The sequence below is a fragment of the Polypterus senegalus genome, chromosome 6 (genome assembly GCF_016835505.1).
Source record: "Polypterus senegalus isolate Bchr_013 chromosome 6, ASM1683550v1, whole genome shotgun sequence".
Classification (NCBI taxonomy): Eukaryota; Metazoa; Chordata; class Cladistia; order Polypteriformes; family Polypteridae; genus Polypterus; species Polypterus senegalus.
The window spans coordinates 48,153,537-48,169,891 of record NC_053159.1 but is presented as its reverse complement, the minus strand read 5'-3'; the positions used below and the strand labels follow the sequence as shown (position 1 = coordinate 48,169,891).

Genomic DNA, 16,355 nt, shown 5'->3' with positions numbered 1-16,355 from the left:
TTGTCCAAAGTTTTTGCTCTTCATCGGAGGTTTGTTGAACTGCTCTTTGTCTCATCCCTCACCTAGGACCAGTTTGCCTTGGGTGGCCCTACCAGGGGCATAAAGCCCCGGACAACATAGCTCCTAGGATCATTGGTACACGCAAACCCCTCCACCACGATAAGGTGACGGTTCAAGGAGGAGGTTATACATCATATCTTTATAAATTTATGTACCGTTAAGGACTGACAGTAGAATGGCTAGCTCTGCTGGAACACATAATTATCACTAGGGAGTGATAGTGAGGGACACAGGCACATGGAGCAAGTCATGCCAAATCTATTATATGTGGCAATAGGCAGCTTCTATACGTTATCTGTATGTACATGCTATCTGTTACAGTAGGCAATAGGAATGTCACAGGAATTCATATATTAGTACCAAGATACCACAGTAATGAAAATCTAATGGTACTAACTTTTTTACAGTGTCAGTAGTACCAATTGTAAAGTGTACTGCACTAATGAGTGGCTATGAGTCGATGTATTGCCTCGGAATGCTACAATAATAAATGATGAAACTGTGAGTGAAAGTTACACATGAAAATGGCTCATGTGTTGATTCAGCAGAATTTCAGTGCGCACACACACTTAGATTTATGTTATGGACACTTTTAACCCATTTTGGAGATTATGAAGTGAAGTGTGCACCGGAGATTCCCTGTAATAAGAATATAAGTTTAATGTCACTGTACTCTGTACAAAAATTATTTTATAAATCCATTCACATGTACAGGCCAGGCCAAAGTTAGCACACAGGGGCTCTCAGAATTTAGAAGTGCTGGGCCAAGCATAGGACAAGATAGACAAAGACAGCTGGAGGAATGTATAGTCAGCCTAAAGACAGGTGTATACTATTTGTCTCTGTGAACAGTCAGCACAAAATCTTATTTCCTTGTTTGGAAATGGACTGTTTACCTAAGTAAGGGCCTGCACGTGGAGAAGACAGTATAAAAAGACTTGGACAGCAGCCAAACACTCTGAAAAGCCTTCCAGCGCAGCAACGAAAAAGGGCAGACTGTATAGATCAAGATCCCACCTTGGTATTGTCTTGCTATTGGCTTCCCATCTGTTTCCATCCATCCATCCATCCATTCTCTTCCGCTTATCCGAGGTCGGGTCGCGGGGCAGCAACAAGCAGAGGCCCAGACTTCCCTCTCCCGGCCACTTCTTCCAGCTCTTCGGGAGAATCCCAAAGGCGTTCCCAGGCCAGCCGGAGACATAGTCCCTCCAGCGTGTCCTGGGTCTTCCCGGGCCTCCTCCCGGTTGGGCGTGCCGGAACACCTCACCAGGGAGGCGTCCAGGAGGCATCCTGATCAGATGCCCGAGCCACCTCATCTGACTCCTCTCGATGCGGAGGAGCAGCGGCTCTACTCTGAGCCCCTCCCGGATGACTGAGCTTCTCACCCTATCTTTAAGGGAAAGCCCAGACACCCTGCGGAGGAAACTCATTTCAGCCTCTTGTATTCGCGATCTCGTTCTTTCGGTCACTACCCATAGCTCATGACCATAGGTGAGGGTAGGAAGGTAGATCGACTGGTAAATTGAGAGCTTTGCCTTACGGCTCAGCTCCTTTTTCACCACGACAGACCGATGCAGAGCCCGCATCACTGCGGATGCCGCACCGATCCGCCTGTCGATCTCACGCTCCATTCTTCCCTCACTCGTGAACAAGACCCCGAGATACTTGAACTCCTCCACTTGGGGCAGGATCTCTCCCCCAACCCTGAGAGGGCACTCCACCCTTTTCCGGCTGAGGACCATGCTCTCGGATTTGGAGGTGCTGATTCTCATCCCAGCCGCTTCACACTCAGCTGCGAACCGATCCAGAGAGCTGAAGATCACGGCCTGATGAAGCAAACAGGACAACATCATCTGCAAAAGCAGTGACCCAATCCTGAGTCCACCAAACCGGACCCCTTCAACACCCTGGCTGCGCCTAGAAATTCTGTCCATAAAAGTTATGAACAGAATCGGTGACAAAGGGCAGCCCTGGCGAGTCCAACTCTCACTGGAAGCGGGCTCGACTTACTGCGGCAATGCGGACCAAGCTCTGACACGGTTGTACAGAGACCGAACAGCTCTTATCAGGGGTCCGGTACCCCATACTCCCGAGCACCCCCACAGGATTCCCGAGGGACACGGTCGAATGCCTTTTCCAAGTCCACAAAACACATGTAGACCGGTCGGGCAAACTCCCATGCACCCTCAGGACTCTGCTAAGGGTGAAGAGCTGGTCCACTGTTCGCGACCAGGGCGAAAACCACACTGTTCCTCCTGAATCCGAGGTTGACTATCCGGCGGACCCTCCTCTCCAGAACCCCGAATAGACTTTTCCAGGGAGGCTGAGGGTGTGATCCCTCTATAGTTGGAACACACCCTCCGGTCCCCTTTTAAAGAGGGGACCACCACCCCGTCTGCCAATCCAGAGGCACTGTCCCGATGTCCATGCGATGTTGCAGAGGCGTGTCAACCAAGACAGTCCTACAACATCCAGAGCCTTAAGGAACTCGGGTATCTCATCCACCCCGGGGCCCTGCCACCAAGGAGTTTTTTGACCACCTCGGTGACTTCAGTCCCAGAGATGGGAGAGCCCACCTCAGAGTCCCCAGGCTCTGCTTCCTCGTGGAAGGCATGTTAGTGGGATTGAGGAGGTCTTGAAGTACTCCTCCCACCGACCCACAGCGTCAGTGAGGTCAGCAGCGCACCATCCCACCATATACGGTGTTGACACTGCACTGCTTCCCCTCCTGAGGCGCGGACGGTGGACCAGAATCTCCTCGAAGCCGTCCAAAGTCGTTCTCCATGGCCTCTCAAACTCCTCCCATGCCCGAGTTTTGCCTCAGCAACAACGAGCAGCGTTCGCTTGGCCTGCGGTACCTATCAGCTGCCTCCAGAGACCCACAGGACAAAAAGTCCTATAGGACTCCTTCTTCAGCTTGACGGCATCCCTCACGCGGTGTCCACCAGCGGGTTGGGGATTGCCGCCACGACAGGCACCGACCACCTTGCGGCCACAGCTCCGGTCAGCCGCCTCAACAATAGAGCACGGAACATGGCCCATTGGACTCAATGTCCCCACCTCCCTCGGGGCGTGGTTGAAGTTCTGCGGAGGTGGGAGTTGAAGCTACTTCTGACAGGGGACTCTGCCAGCCGTTCCCAGCAGACCCTCACAACACGTTTGGGCCTACCAGGTCTGACCGGCATCTTCCCCCACCATCGAAGCCAACTCACCACCAGGTGGTGATCAGTTGACAGCTCCGCCCCTCTCTTCACCCGAGTGTCCAAGACATATGGCCGCAAGTCCGACGACACGACCACAAAGTCGATCATCGACCTGAGGCCTAGGGTGTCCTGGTGCCAAGTGCACATATGAACACCCTTATGCTTGAACATGGTGTTCGTTATGGACAATCCATGACGAGCACAGAAGTCCAATAACAAAACACCGCTCGGGTTCAGATCGGGGGGGCCATTCCTCCCAATCACGCCCTTCCAGGTCTCACTGTCATTGCCCGTGAGCATTGAAGTCTCCCAGCAAAGCGAGGGAATCCCAGAAGGTATGCCCTCTAGCAACCCTCCAGAGACTCCAAAAGGGTGGATACTCCAAACTGCTGTTGGCGATACGCACAAACAACAGTCAGGACCCTTCCCCACCCCGGCGGAGGGAGGCCACCCTCTCGTCCACGGGGTAAACCCCAATGCACAGGCTCCAGTGGGGGCAATAAGTATGCCCACACCTGCTCGGCGCCTCTCACCGGGGGCAACTCCAGAGTGTTAGAGAGTCCAGCCCCTCTCAAGGAGATTGGTTCCAGAGTCCAAGCTGTGCGTCGAGGTGAGTCCGACTATATCTAGCCGGAACCTCTCGACCTCTCGATCCCATCTGTAATGCCGCATAAATTGTCATTAAAGAAAGCCAAGTTATTTTCTCTTATGTGATTTTTACTACGGTATCACTATGGGAGGGATATCGGCTTTTAATATCATATCTATATAGTTTTTGGTTACTTAAAATGCCGCAGTTACAAAAGAACTTATTCCAACTAGGGAGCTATCACCCCTAAAAGGAAACAGTCCCAAACCACAAACATGAATACTCAAAGACAGTCCAAGATTCAAATTAAGTGTGTTTTATTACACAATACCTCCGTAAACACAAGCTTCTTCTTTCTTATTCTTCTTCTCCTTTCTCTACCACCACTGCACTGCTCTCCTCCAGTCATGTGTTTCCTTCCTTCCTCCCAGCTCCGACTTGCCAGGACAAGGCAGTGGAATCCCTTTTATTGAGGTGCCAGGGCTTTGCGCTTCTTGTCATATGGAAGTCACAAATAGTAGGGAGTGTATCTTCGTGTGGCACCCTTAGACCCCAGTGAGGCTTTGTTACCAGACTGCAATTCCCAGCATTCCCCACTGGTGTCCAAACGGGCACCGACATCCAGGGCTGCTGCCATCTAGTGTCCTGGGGTTTAAAAAGGACCCCAGACTGTCCTTTCCCATTTCTCCCTTCCATAGGTAGGTACAACCGGTTGGGACACCAGTTCATCCACCTGAGTCCTCCCATCCGGGCAAAGGAAATTGTTCTCTCTTGGTCGGGACACCCATCCAGCCAATCAGATGTGTCAGGATTGTACACTAACCCAATTTCTTTTCCTTTGGTTATATTCCTGGATAAAAGTGCACTTGTTTTATTATACCTTTACCTTTTGTGAAATTGTTAATTTGATATTTGGACTTGAGTCTTAACACATTATACACTTAATGTCAAAATTTTGTCATTAGTACTATAATATGGAAAGGTTTCTGTTTTAGTTATGTGTTCAACATTTCTGGCATTGCATTTCCTGTCATCCTACATTTACATAGATCATTGTAAATATGGAACACGCATGAAATATCTGTACTCCAAATAAAGATATATTATTTACCCTATACAATTCAAGGCACTTCACTCCCAGATAAACAGACTTGAGCTGGTAGAACTTCAACTGTATTGGTGGTGAGGATAGGATAGCAGGCTGCTTGGTGCTAGTGCTGAGCCTCACATTTGTGAAACAAAGGTGCTAATGAAGAGGTGCTAAGGAATTTAAGGTGGCCCGGGATTTCTAATGCTTTATATGTACTGCGAAGGAACACATGCTGGGACAGGCATTGGTTATATTTCCTTAAACAGCCAGGAAGCCAATATAACGAAACAATAGAAGGAAGCTCCGTTCCAGAAGTACAGTATGTACTTCACCCCAGCAGCATCTCTGGAGGCAGGTACATCCACGTACAACCGCAAGTCATGCTGTGGCTTGTAATGTTGCAACTTTATCCGGATGCAGGTCGAAGACTCTACCCTCTACACCCTGGCCAACCACACCTCCACCTTTAACACCCCCAGCCTTCCAAGCGACGCTCCCAGCATTCGTGTTCGTCCTCTGTCACATCACTTTCGTTGCAAAACTAGTAATGTTCATTAAGCCTGTAATACTATAAGATGATATTTAAATGCCTTCCTCTGATTACAAGGCAAGAAACAAGAGTTTCTGTTTATATTATTATTGTTCTCTTTCCTTTTAGAAACAGAAAAACAGTTTTATAATATGTGATTCAGGGTTCAATAAGTGAAAGAAAGAGAACATAACACATTTTGTAGATTAAGGAAACACCATACTAAATATGCACATGGTTGCTCCAACTTCTATTATAGTGAATTCTATCATTCAAAATATTTGAATTTATTTTTACATAATTTCTGGAACCTCGTTCAATAAAAGGGGAAAGTTCCGTTAATGACATTTATTATGTTACAAAATAAATGATGATCAACAGGCATGAAAATGAAGGTCTAAACTTTCGAGTTCTCAGTAAATTAAACATTTAAAATTGTTTGTATTGAAAAATGTTTGAACTGATCCAATTTACATGTACGTGGGGACCATCATTTTCATTGTCTGTCTTGCATTGTGTTTTCTTAATTTTGTTCTATGCTGCAATTATAATTTTGATCAATTTTAAGTGAGTTATTAAACTTTCAAACATTTTCCTGGTTTTTAATTTTAATGCATGATTGATCTTCCTGGAAACTTAACTTATAAATATGTGCTTATCAAAAAAGTGAGGCATATCTTATAAATTGCTAAATATATATTACTAGCAGAATACCCGCGCTTCGCAGCGGAGAAGTAGTGTGTTAAAGAAGGTATTAAAAAGAAAAGGAAAAATTTAAAAAATAAATTAACATGATTGTTAATGTAATTGTTTTGTCATTGATATGAGTGTTGATCTCATATCTATATTCAGTGGTGTGAAAAACTATTTGCCCCCTTCCTGATTTCTTATTCTTTTGCATGTTTGTCACACAAAATGTTTCTGATCATCAAACACATTTAACCATTAGTCAAATATAACACAAAATGCAGTTTTTAAATCATGTTTTTTATTATTTAGGAGAAAAAAAAATCCAAACCTACATGGCCCTGTGTGAAAAAGTAATTGCCCCCTGAACCTAATAACTGCAATCAAGCGTTTGCGATAACTTGCAATGAGTCTTTTACAGCTCTGGAGGAATTTTGGCCCACTCATCTTTGCAGAATTGTTGTAATTCAGCTTTATTTGAAGGTTTTCTAGCATGAACCGCCTTTTTAAGGTCATGCCATAGCATCTCAATTGGATTCAGGTCAGGACTTTGACTAGGCCACTCCAAAGTCTTCATTTTGTTTTTCTTCAGCCAATCAGAGGTGGATTTCTGGTGTGTTTTGGGTCATTGTCCTGTTGCAGCACCCAAGATCGATTCAGCTTGAGTTGACGAACAGATGGCCGGACATTCTCCTTCAGGATGGTTTGGTAGACAGTAGAATTCATGGTTCCATCTATCACAGCAAGCCTTCCAGGTCCTGAAGCAGCAAAACAACCCCAGACCATCACACTACCACCACCATATTTTACTGTTGGTATGATGTTCTTTTTCTGTGTTCCTTTTACGCCAGATGTAACGGGACATTTGCCTTCCAAAAAGTTCAACTTTTGTCTCATCAGTCCACAAGGTATTTTCCCAAAAGTCTTGGCAATAATTCAGATGTTTCTTAGCAAAATTGAGACAAGCCCTAATGTTCTTTTTGCTTAACAGTGGTTTGCGTCTTGGAAATATGCCATGCAGGCCGTTTTTGCCCAGTCTCTTTCTTATGGTGGAGTCGTGAACACTGACCTTAATTGAGACAAGTGAGGCCTGCATTTCTTTAGACGTTGTCCTGGGGTCTTTTGTGACCTCTCGGATGAGTCGTCTCTGCGCTCTTGGGGTAATTTTGGTCGGCCGGCCACTCCTGGGAAGGTTCACTACTGTTCCATGTTTTTGCCATTTGTGGATAATGGCTTTCACTGTGGTTCGCTGGAGTCCCAAAGTTTTAGAAATGGCTTTATAACCTTTACCAGACTGATAGATCTCAATTACTTCTGTTCTCATTTGTTCCTGAATTTCTTTGGATCTTGGCATGATGTCTAGCTTTTGAGGTGCTTTTGGTCTACTTCTCTGTATCAGGCAGCTCCTATTTAAGTGATTCCTTGACTAAAACAGGTGTGGCAGTAATCGGGCCTGGGGGTGGCTACGGAAATTGAACTCAGGTGTGATACACCACAGTTAGGTTATTTTTAACAAGGGGCAATTACTTTTCACACAGGGCCATGTAGGTTTGGATTTTCTTTCTCCCTAAATAATAAAAACCATCATTTAAAAACTGCATTTTGTGTTTACTTGTGTTATATTTGACTAATGGTTTAATGTGTTTGATGATCAGAAACATTTTGTATGACAAACATGCAAAAGAATAAGAAATCAGGAAGGGTGCAAATAGTTTTTCACACCACTGTATATCTATATCTATATATATATATATATATATATATATATATATATATATATATATATATATATAGATATATAGATATATATATATATATATATATATATAGATATATATATATATATAGATATATATATATATAGATATATATAGATATATATATATAGATATAGATATATAGATATATAGATATATATATATATATATAGATATATAGATATATATATATATATATATATAGATATATCTATATATATATCTATATATAGCTAGCAAAATACCCGCGCTTGGCAGCGGAGAAGTAGTGTGTTAAAGAAGGAAAGAGAAACAAAAGGAAACATTTTGAAAATAACGTAACATGATTGTCAATGTAATTGTTTTGTCACTGTTATGAGTGTCGCTGTGATATATACAGTGGGATGCAAAAGTTTGGGCAACCTTGTTAATAGTCATTATTTTCCTGTATAAATCGTTGGTTGTTATGATAAAAAATGTCAGTTAAATATATCATATAGGAGACAAACACAGTGATATTTGAGAAGTGAAATGAAGTTAATTGGATTTACAGAAAGTGTGCAATAATGTTGTGTTCAAATAAAATCAGGCAGGTGCATAAATTTGGGCACCGTTGTCATTTTATTGATTCCAAAACTTTTAGAACTAATTATTGGAACTCAAATTGGCTTGGTAAGCTCAGTGACCCCTGACCTACATACACAGGTGAATCCTATAATGAGAAAGAGTATTTAAGGGGGTCAATTGTAAGTTTCCCTCCTCCTTTAATTTTCTCTGAAGAGTAGCAACATGGGGGTCACAAAACAACTCTCAAATGACCTGAAGACAAAGATTGTTCACCATCATGGTTTAGGGGAAGGATACAGAAATCTGTCCCAGAGATTTAAGCTGTCTGTTTCCACAGTTATGAACATATTGAGGAAATGGAAGACCACAGGCTCAGTTCAAGTTAAGGCTCGAAGTGGCAGACCAAGAAAGATTTTGGATAGACAGAAGCAACGAATGGTGAGAACAGTCAGAGCCAACCCACAGACCAGCACCAAAGACCTACAACATCATCTTGCAGCAGATGGATTACTGTGCATCGTTTAACCATTTGGCGCACTTTACACAAGGAGATGCTGTATGCGAGAGTGATGTATAGGAAGCCTTTTCTCCGCCCACAGCACAAACAGCCGCTTGAGGTATGCTCAAGCACATTTGGACAAGCCAGCTTCATTTTGGAATAAGGTGCTGTGGACTGATGAAACAAAAATTGAGTTATTTGGGCATAACAAGGGGCGTTATGCATGGAGGAAAAAGAACACAGCATTCCAAGAAAAACACCTGCTACCTACAGTAAAATATGATAGTGATTCATGCTGTGGGGCTGTGTGGCCAGTGCAGGGACTGGGAATTTTGTTAAAGTTGAGGGACGCATGGATTCCACTCAGTATCAGCAGATTCTGGAGACCAATGTCCAGGAATCGGTGACAAAGTTGAAGCTGCGCCGGGACTTGATCTTTCAACAAGACAACGACCCGAAACACTGCTCAAAATCCACTAAGGCATTCATGCAGAGGAACAAGTACAACGTTCTGGAATGGCCATCTCAGTCCCCTGACCTGAATATAATTGAAAATCTGTGGTGTGAGTTAAAGAGAGCTGTCCGTGCTCAGAAGCCATCAAACCTGAATGAACTAGAAATGTTTTGTAAAGAGGAATGGTCCAAAATACCTTCAACCACAATCCAGACTCTCATTGGAACCTACAGGAAGTGTTTAGAGGCTGTAATTTCTGCAAAAGGCGGATCTACTAAATATTGATTTCATTTCTTTTTTGTGGTGCCCAAATTTATTCACCTGCTTGATTTTGTTTGAACAATTATTGCACACTTTCTGTACATCCAATAAACATCATTTCACTTCTCAAATATCACTGTGTGTGTCTCCTATATGATATATTTAACTGACATTTTTTATCGTAACAACCAACGATTTATACAGGAAAATAATGACTATTAACAAGGTTGCCCAAACTTTTGCATCCCACTGTATATATAAAATACCAAGGCGCTTACTTGTGCGATGTCGTGTTAAAGAAGTTATGAAAAAGAAAAGGAAACATTTTAAAAATAATGTAACATGATTGTCAAAGTAATTGTTTTGTGTATTTGGCGGCAGCGTCACAAAGTTGTTTTAGATCTAGCTGCATCAGAAAATGTACCACGGCGTCTGACACGTCTCCTTTTTACTGTTTTCTCACAGCTTGGAATGCTGCTGTCATAATGGGTTTGAGTCTACACATATATATATATATATATATATGTATATATATGTATATATGTGTATGTGTATATATATATATGTATATATATGTATATATATATATATATATATATATATATATGTATATATATATATATATTGTGGCAGGTGGCTGGTGTGGTCACCAATCAGCCACCTACTTATGAGCCGCCTGCCTGCAATCAAGGCTGGAGTCGGTGAGGAGGAGGACAAGGTTGTGGCAGTGGAGGCGAGGAGAGGCCCGAGTATGTTGTGTTTAAAAGACAGTGGCTAGTGAGAGCCTAGACTTTGGGGAAGTGGGGGGTTGGTGGCGGTGCACTTTTGTAAATATTGTGAATAAGCGTGGTGTGATGGATCAAATGGTGTCTGCCTCTGTGAGTCCAGGCCGCTATACTTCACAATATATATATTGTACATATGTACAGTACATATGTATATATACACATACACAAATTATATATATATATATATATATATATATATATATATATATATATATATATATATATATACACAGCGCACCGGCTGCTCGATTTTTGCTGGGCAGGAGACCCCAGTTTTTGCAGACACGTTCACGATATCAAAAGTCTCAGCGCTCTTTGGAGGTCATTTATATATATATATATAGCAAAATACCCGCGCCTCGCAGTGAGAAGTAGTGTGTTAAAGAAGTAATGAAAAGGAAACATTTTAATAATAACGTAACAGGATTTACATTGTCATGAGTGTTGCTGTCATATTTATGCCTGCCTAAATAAGTCACCCTCGCTTCGCTCTTACTTTTTTACCGTTCATTTAATCATGGCTAGTGGCAGAAAAATTATAAAATGGGAGGATTACACTGAGTATGGCTTTACCAAAACAATTTATTGATGGTGAATCGATTATTCATAAAGCTTGAATTGGTGAACTGTTTTTCTGTGTTAAACTCATATTTTTTCATACTTCTCAAACCAAGGTGGTGCGAGGGTAAAATGAATAGGGATGCACTGATCAAAGTAATCAGTGTACCAGGAAATCATGCATTGACAAAAGTTCCCCTTTGCTTGTAATGCAAAGTGTAATTAAATGCATTATTTTTTAACGCATTATGGAGCACATGCATCGAATATTCTCAGCTGTGCTTGTGCTAAGAAAAGGAAAGATTTTAAAAATAACGTAACACGATTGTCAATGTAACCTTTTGTAAGTAGTGCCTGGAGGATTCAGTGTGGAGAAACTCTAGAGACAGCGTGTGTATTAACTTGTGGATTTTTCTGTGAGTATTTGGTGGCAGTGTGACGAAGTTGCTTCGAAAGACAGCGTTAGCCGCGAAGCTTAGCACAGAGTGAAATGAGGTAAATGGGAGGGGAAATGACGACGGGACTCCCCCCACCCGCCTTAACTGTCACATCCCTTCACCTGCAATTTTAAATTAGTTACAAAGTGATCAAAACTCTCGTTTATATCCTGCGTCCTCTCATTAAACTTGTATCCCGCATTACCCGTGGGCATGAGAAACACCAGCGGCAGCCTGTCTATGAACTTAATTTAAACTTTAGGTTTACACCTTGCTTTCTTTCCGAAGTAGCAGCACTCGTGAATATGGTAGTATATTTACTCGCTCGCTTCTTATTGTTTCGCTGTCTTCTCAATTATATTATGCATTTTTTCTTCATGTGGTGGGTTGGCACCCTGCCCAGGATTGGTTCCTGCCTTGTGCCCTGTGTTGGCTGGGATTGGCTCCGGCAGACCCCCGTGACCCTGTATTCGGATTCAGCAGGTTAGAAAATGGATGGATGGATGGATTTTTTCTTCAGCGCTTTTTGGAGGTGTTCCTGGTTTTCTACGCACTGCGTTGACAGTCAGTTCACGTGATTACTTGGGAGGCGTAATGATGTCACACGAAACTCCGCCCCCACGGCTTTTGAGCTCAACTCCATTACAGTAAATGGAGAAAAATACCTTCCAGTTATGACCATTACGCGTAGAATTTCGAAATGAAACCTGCCCAACTTTTGTAAGTAAGCTGTAAGGAATGAGCCTGCCAAATTTTAGCCTTCTACCCACACGGGTACTTGGAGAATTAGTGATGAGTCAGTCAGTCAGTGAGGGCTTTGCCTTTTATTAGTATAGATTGTTTGTTTTTCTAAAGAAATTTAATAATTTGCATTATTAAAGTTGCACTCTCTGTGCCTTACTTCCATAGACTGTCTTTCATTTATTTTGTAACTGAACTAACTAGGGCTGCAACTAATGATTATTTTGATAGTCGACTAATTGTTCAATTTATTTTTCGATTAGTCATGCCTGACTATTTTGATGCCTGCAACCTGTGGTTGCACATCCTGTTTTGGGCTCCACTGCATGTCTTACCTCATCTGGGGCCTCATGCATAATGCCGTGTGTAGAATTTGCACTATAACATGACGTAAGCACAAAAGCGGAAATGTGCTTATGCACAAAAAAAATCCAGATGCATAAATCTGTGCATTCACCAACTTCCACGTTCTTCCGCTACATAAATCCAGGTCAGCGTGAAAATTAACGCACATGCATGTGCCTGCTGTCCCGCCCCAACTCCTCCCAGAATTACGCCTCTTTGAATATGCAAATCAATATAAATAGCCCTTAAGATCAGCCTTCTGTGAAAATACAATGGCAAAACTACGAGGGAAAATAGAAGAATTTCATCGAATACCAAGTGGAGGCAAGGAAAAACTTACTATTTGTTGGTTTAAACAGAGGTATAAACAACAAAAGGTAGCTGATTGAGTGACATAGCTTGTCGGAGAAACTCGAAAACTCAAGTTCATAAAGTTGCACAGTTCCCTAAATAAAAAAAGTTGTCACATATCAAAGTCGCTGTGAAAAAGCGAGTCATAGTCCACCGTCTGAGTGTCATATGAAAGCTTATTAGGGTACAGAGTAAACAAAAAAGACACACAGTGGGGAAAAAGCACGATATGTCAACTTTTAATCTCGAAATTTCTACTTTAATCACGTAGTTTATTTTGTCATTAAAGTAGAACATCATAAACTTCATCTTAAAATCGTTTAATTTACTAGTTTTTCAAATACTATTGTAACTAAAGTAGCATGTTAAATGCTTTGTTTTGTATTTGATCTTCTATGTGTGTGAATCACTACATGCTTCCGGGCTTTCTCTTCCTCCGACAGGGTACAGAATCCATTACATTCGTAATACTACAGCTCTCTGAATAATTTACATACTGAGAAGTATACGTGATATAATTTTCATGATAATAGGAGTTACAGCATGTTATGAAACATGGGAACATGGCAGCTCAGTGATTGTTCATTTCTTACACAAGATGCTTGCTGCACCATGCGCGACATTCGATGAAATACTTTATTACAGTAGTACTGTTTCTTTCAAACGTACTAACAGTCCAATTCCTATCCTTACTTTTCTTTCTCCAAATATCCATTCGCCACACAATCAGCTCTGTAATAGATGTTAAGCCATCTGTAAACTTAGAACGCCGGTTCTTCAAAACTTTTAAGGAACATTGAAATACAGTGGAACCTCTAGATACGAGTTTAATTCGTTCCAGCACTGAGCTTGTATAGCGAATTTCTTGTATCTAGAACAAAACTTCCCCATTGAAAATAATGGAAATCCAGTTAATCCGTTCTGCACCCCCAAAACTATCAACATAAAAATCAATTTTCCCAACAAATAACACTGATAGATAAGTGTGGATACACTTTGTCTGCTGAGCGCCATGTGATCATACCTGAGCTGATGGTTCTTCTCTCTCGTGCGTGTCTCCCTCTCCTTATCTCTTGCTACTGGCGCTCTCTCCTTATATGCGCCGCCGCCTCTCTCTCCTCTTGAGTACCAAGACAAAATGACACCTTTTATTGGCTAACTAAAAGATTACAATATGCAAGCTTTCGAGGCAACTCAGGCCCCTTCTTCAGGCAAGATGTAATCAGAGCTTGCATATTGTAATCTTTTTAGTTAACCAATAAAAGGTGTCATTTTGCTTGGCTTTTCTCTACATTCATAATGGCTAACACGGTACAACACCCTAGTACTCCTCTTGAGGGGCAATCGTCTCCTATTCTCCATCTGCATGTCCGCAATATTTTTGGATACGCTTATACGGCGAACTGCTACAGCAAAACAATGAAATCACAAGCGCACAAACGCGTAGATCCTTACGCTATGGGAGAACAAGGAAAACTGAATGAGCTGACGGGCTGGCAGCGTCAGCTTGGGTGAATCCCCGAGTCGAGGTAGATTGGGAAACGCATCACGCATAACCACAGCCTGGCTCGTGGCTCGTATTTAGATCCGAATTTTTCGCTCATACTTTCCTCTTATCTTGAATTTCTCGTATACAGAGGTGATCGTATCTAGAGGTTCCACTGTATCTATGTAATGTTTAATTATTCTATCCATTTATCCTTCCAGTGTCACGCAGCCACAGCAAGAATACAGCGTGAGGCAGGAACAATCCGTGAATGAAGTTCCAGCTCCTGGCTAGCGCTACGAAACCGTGTACTTAAAGTTTTTGCTGTATAATATAATAAACTTATTTTGCTACATTTCCTCTTAAAAATTATATTGTCATCATATGTAAATATGTGCTTTATAAAGTGGCTCATGTTGTGCAATATTATAAATGCATGTTTGCAGTGAGGTGATTGTGATATAAATACTCCGAATGGTGCAGTGAGAGTAATATGGAAAAAGATGATCCGATGCGGCAACCCCTAACGGGAGTAGCTGAAAGCAGAAGAAGAAAGTGCAGTGAGAATAACGATGCTAAAGCAGTTATGGTATTTGGAATAGTTTGACCATTCTGTGGACCATTATATTGTCATAGGTTAATTAGAATCTGATGCATTAAACTAATAAACAATATGCTGTTAATTTCAGTGTATTTATAAAGCCGTGTCAGGGAAGTGGATCTGAAAAAGAAAGATAAACCACACAGAAACAGTAGCACTGCTTTGACGCTGGGTGCCGCCAGTTTGCAAAACCGAACGGAGAACTTGCGTACGACAGGGTATGAGCTACCGTGGAAATGTGTGTGGCTTTACGCCAAATTTAGGTTTTATACATCATGATTTGAACATGGAAACGTTCTTACACAACATTTTTGTGCGTACGCATCTTTTATACATACCTGCTCTTGCGTCTGTCAACCTGTGAATGTCACCCTGATGTCTCTGCATTTACACGATTAAAATTAATAATAATCAACTGAAACATATGAATTTGAAAATAATCAGATGTTTTTATATTAGTGTGACCATCACAATAAAAAAGAAATGCATTAAACAATACAAGCTAAAGTGCACGTAGTCTTTAAACCAAAAAAGTGCATTTAATGCAATCAAATGCATTTAAAAATACATCGTTAAAACTGAAACGTTTTTTATCTTTTAGTAATAAATGACAAAATGTAGACGTAAACTATATAATGTGTAAAGCCTGAAGTGCAAAGAGCAAATAAACACTTTCACAACAGGTTCAAGGACGATACAATAACTTCTGTGGTGCAGCGGTAGCAATTGCCGACTTATAATCAAGAGTCCCTAGGTTCGATCCGAACTACCTCGTACATTTACCGTTTTGAGTAGTGAGTTGCTCTTATTGTTAATATTGTACAATAAACACATACATTTGATTTGCATCTGTAACAGCCACTGTAAATGTATAGTACTTGTAAAAGTTACCGTTTTTTTTTTTCACTTTTATTCTCTCAGTCATGATCACAATACATACTACCACCCCCCACCCAAGGGACCTGACACTGTTACTTTTTATCTGAAACTGGGAATAACTGTTGATTTGAGTGGTGTTTTGAGATAATTGAACTGGAAATTCTCTGATCTGGATGGATAAAAGCTGACACACAAATGCTGGCGAATCTCGTATCTTCTTGTTACTTGATTTTTTGTATTCAGTTTTATTGAGTGTTCCTGCTTACGCTGAATTAGTATGCGCCTTATGGCCCATGATGTCAAAGCCGCACTGACAAAAAACAGAGACATAGGTATATATGATATTTGAAATTATTCATTTTATGACCTTATAGTACATTTCGGAAAAGATTGTGGCACAGATGCAACATTATTCATATTCGTACCTTCTTGCGGTTGTGACCGCTTTTCAGCCACCCCCCCAAACCCCAAATCTTGCCCAGTCTGCACAGAAC

General features: G+C 41.7%; 1 protein-coding gene across 3 annotated transcripts in view; it reads left to right on the top strand.

Annotated features, from left to right (window-relative positions):
* pgap1 (post-GPI attachment to proteins inositol deacylase 1) overlaps positions 1 to 16,355 on the top strand; it is a 348,101-nt gene that overhangs the window by 248,434 nt on the left and 83,312 nt on the right. The gene's annotated exons all lie outside the window — the stretch shown is intronic.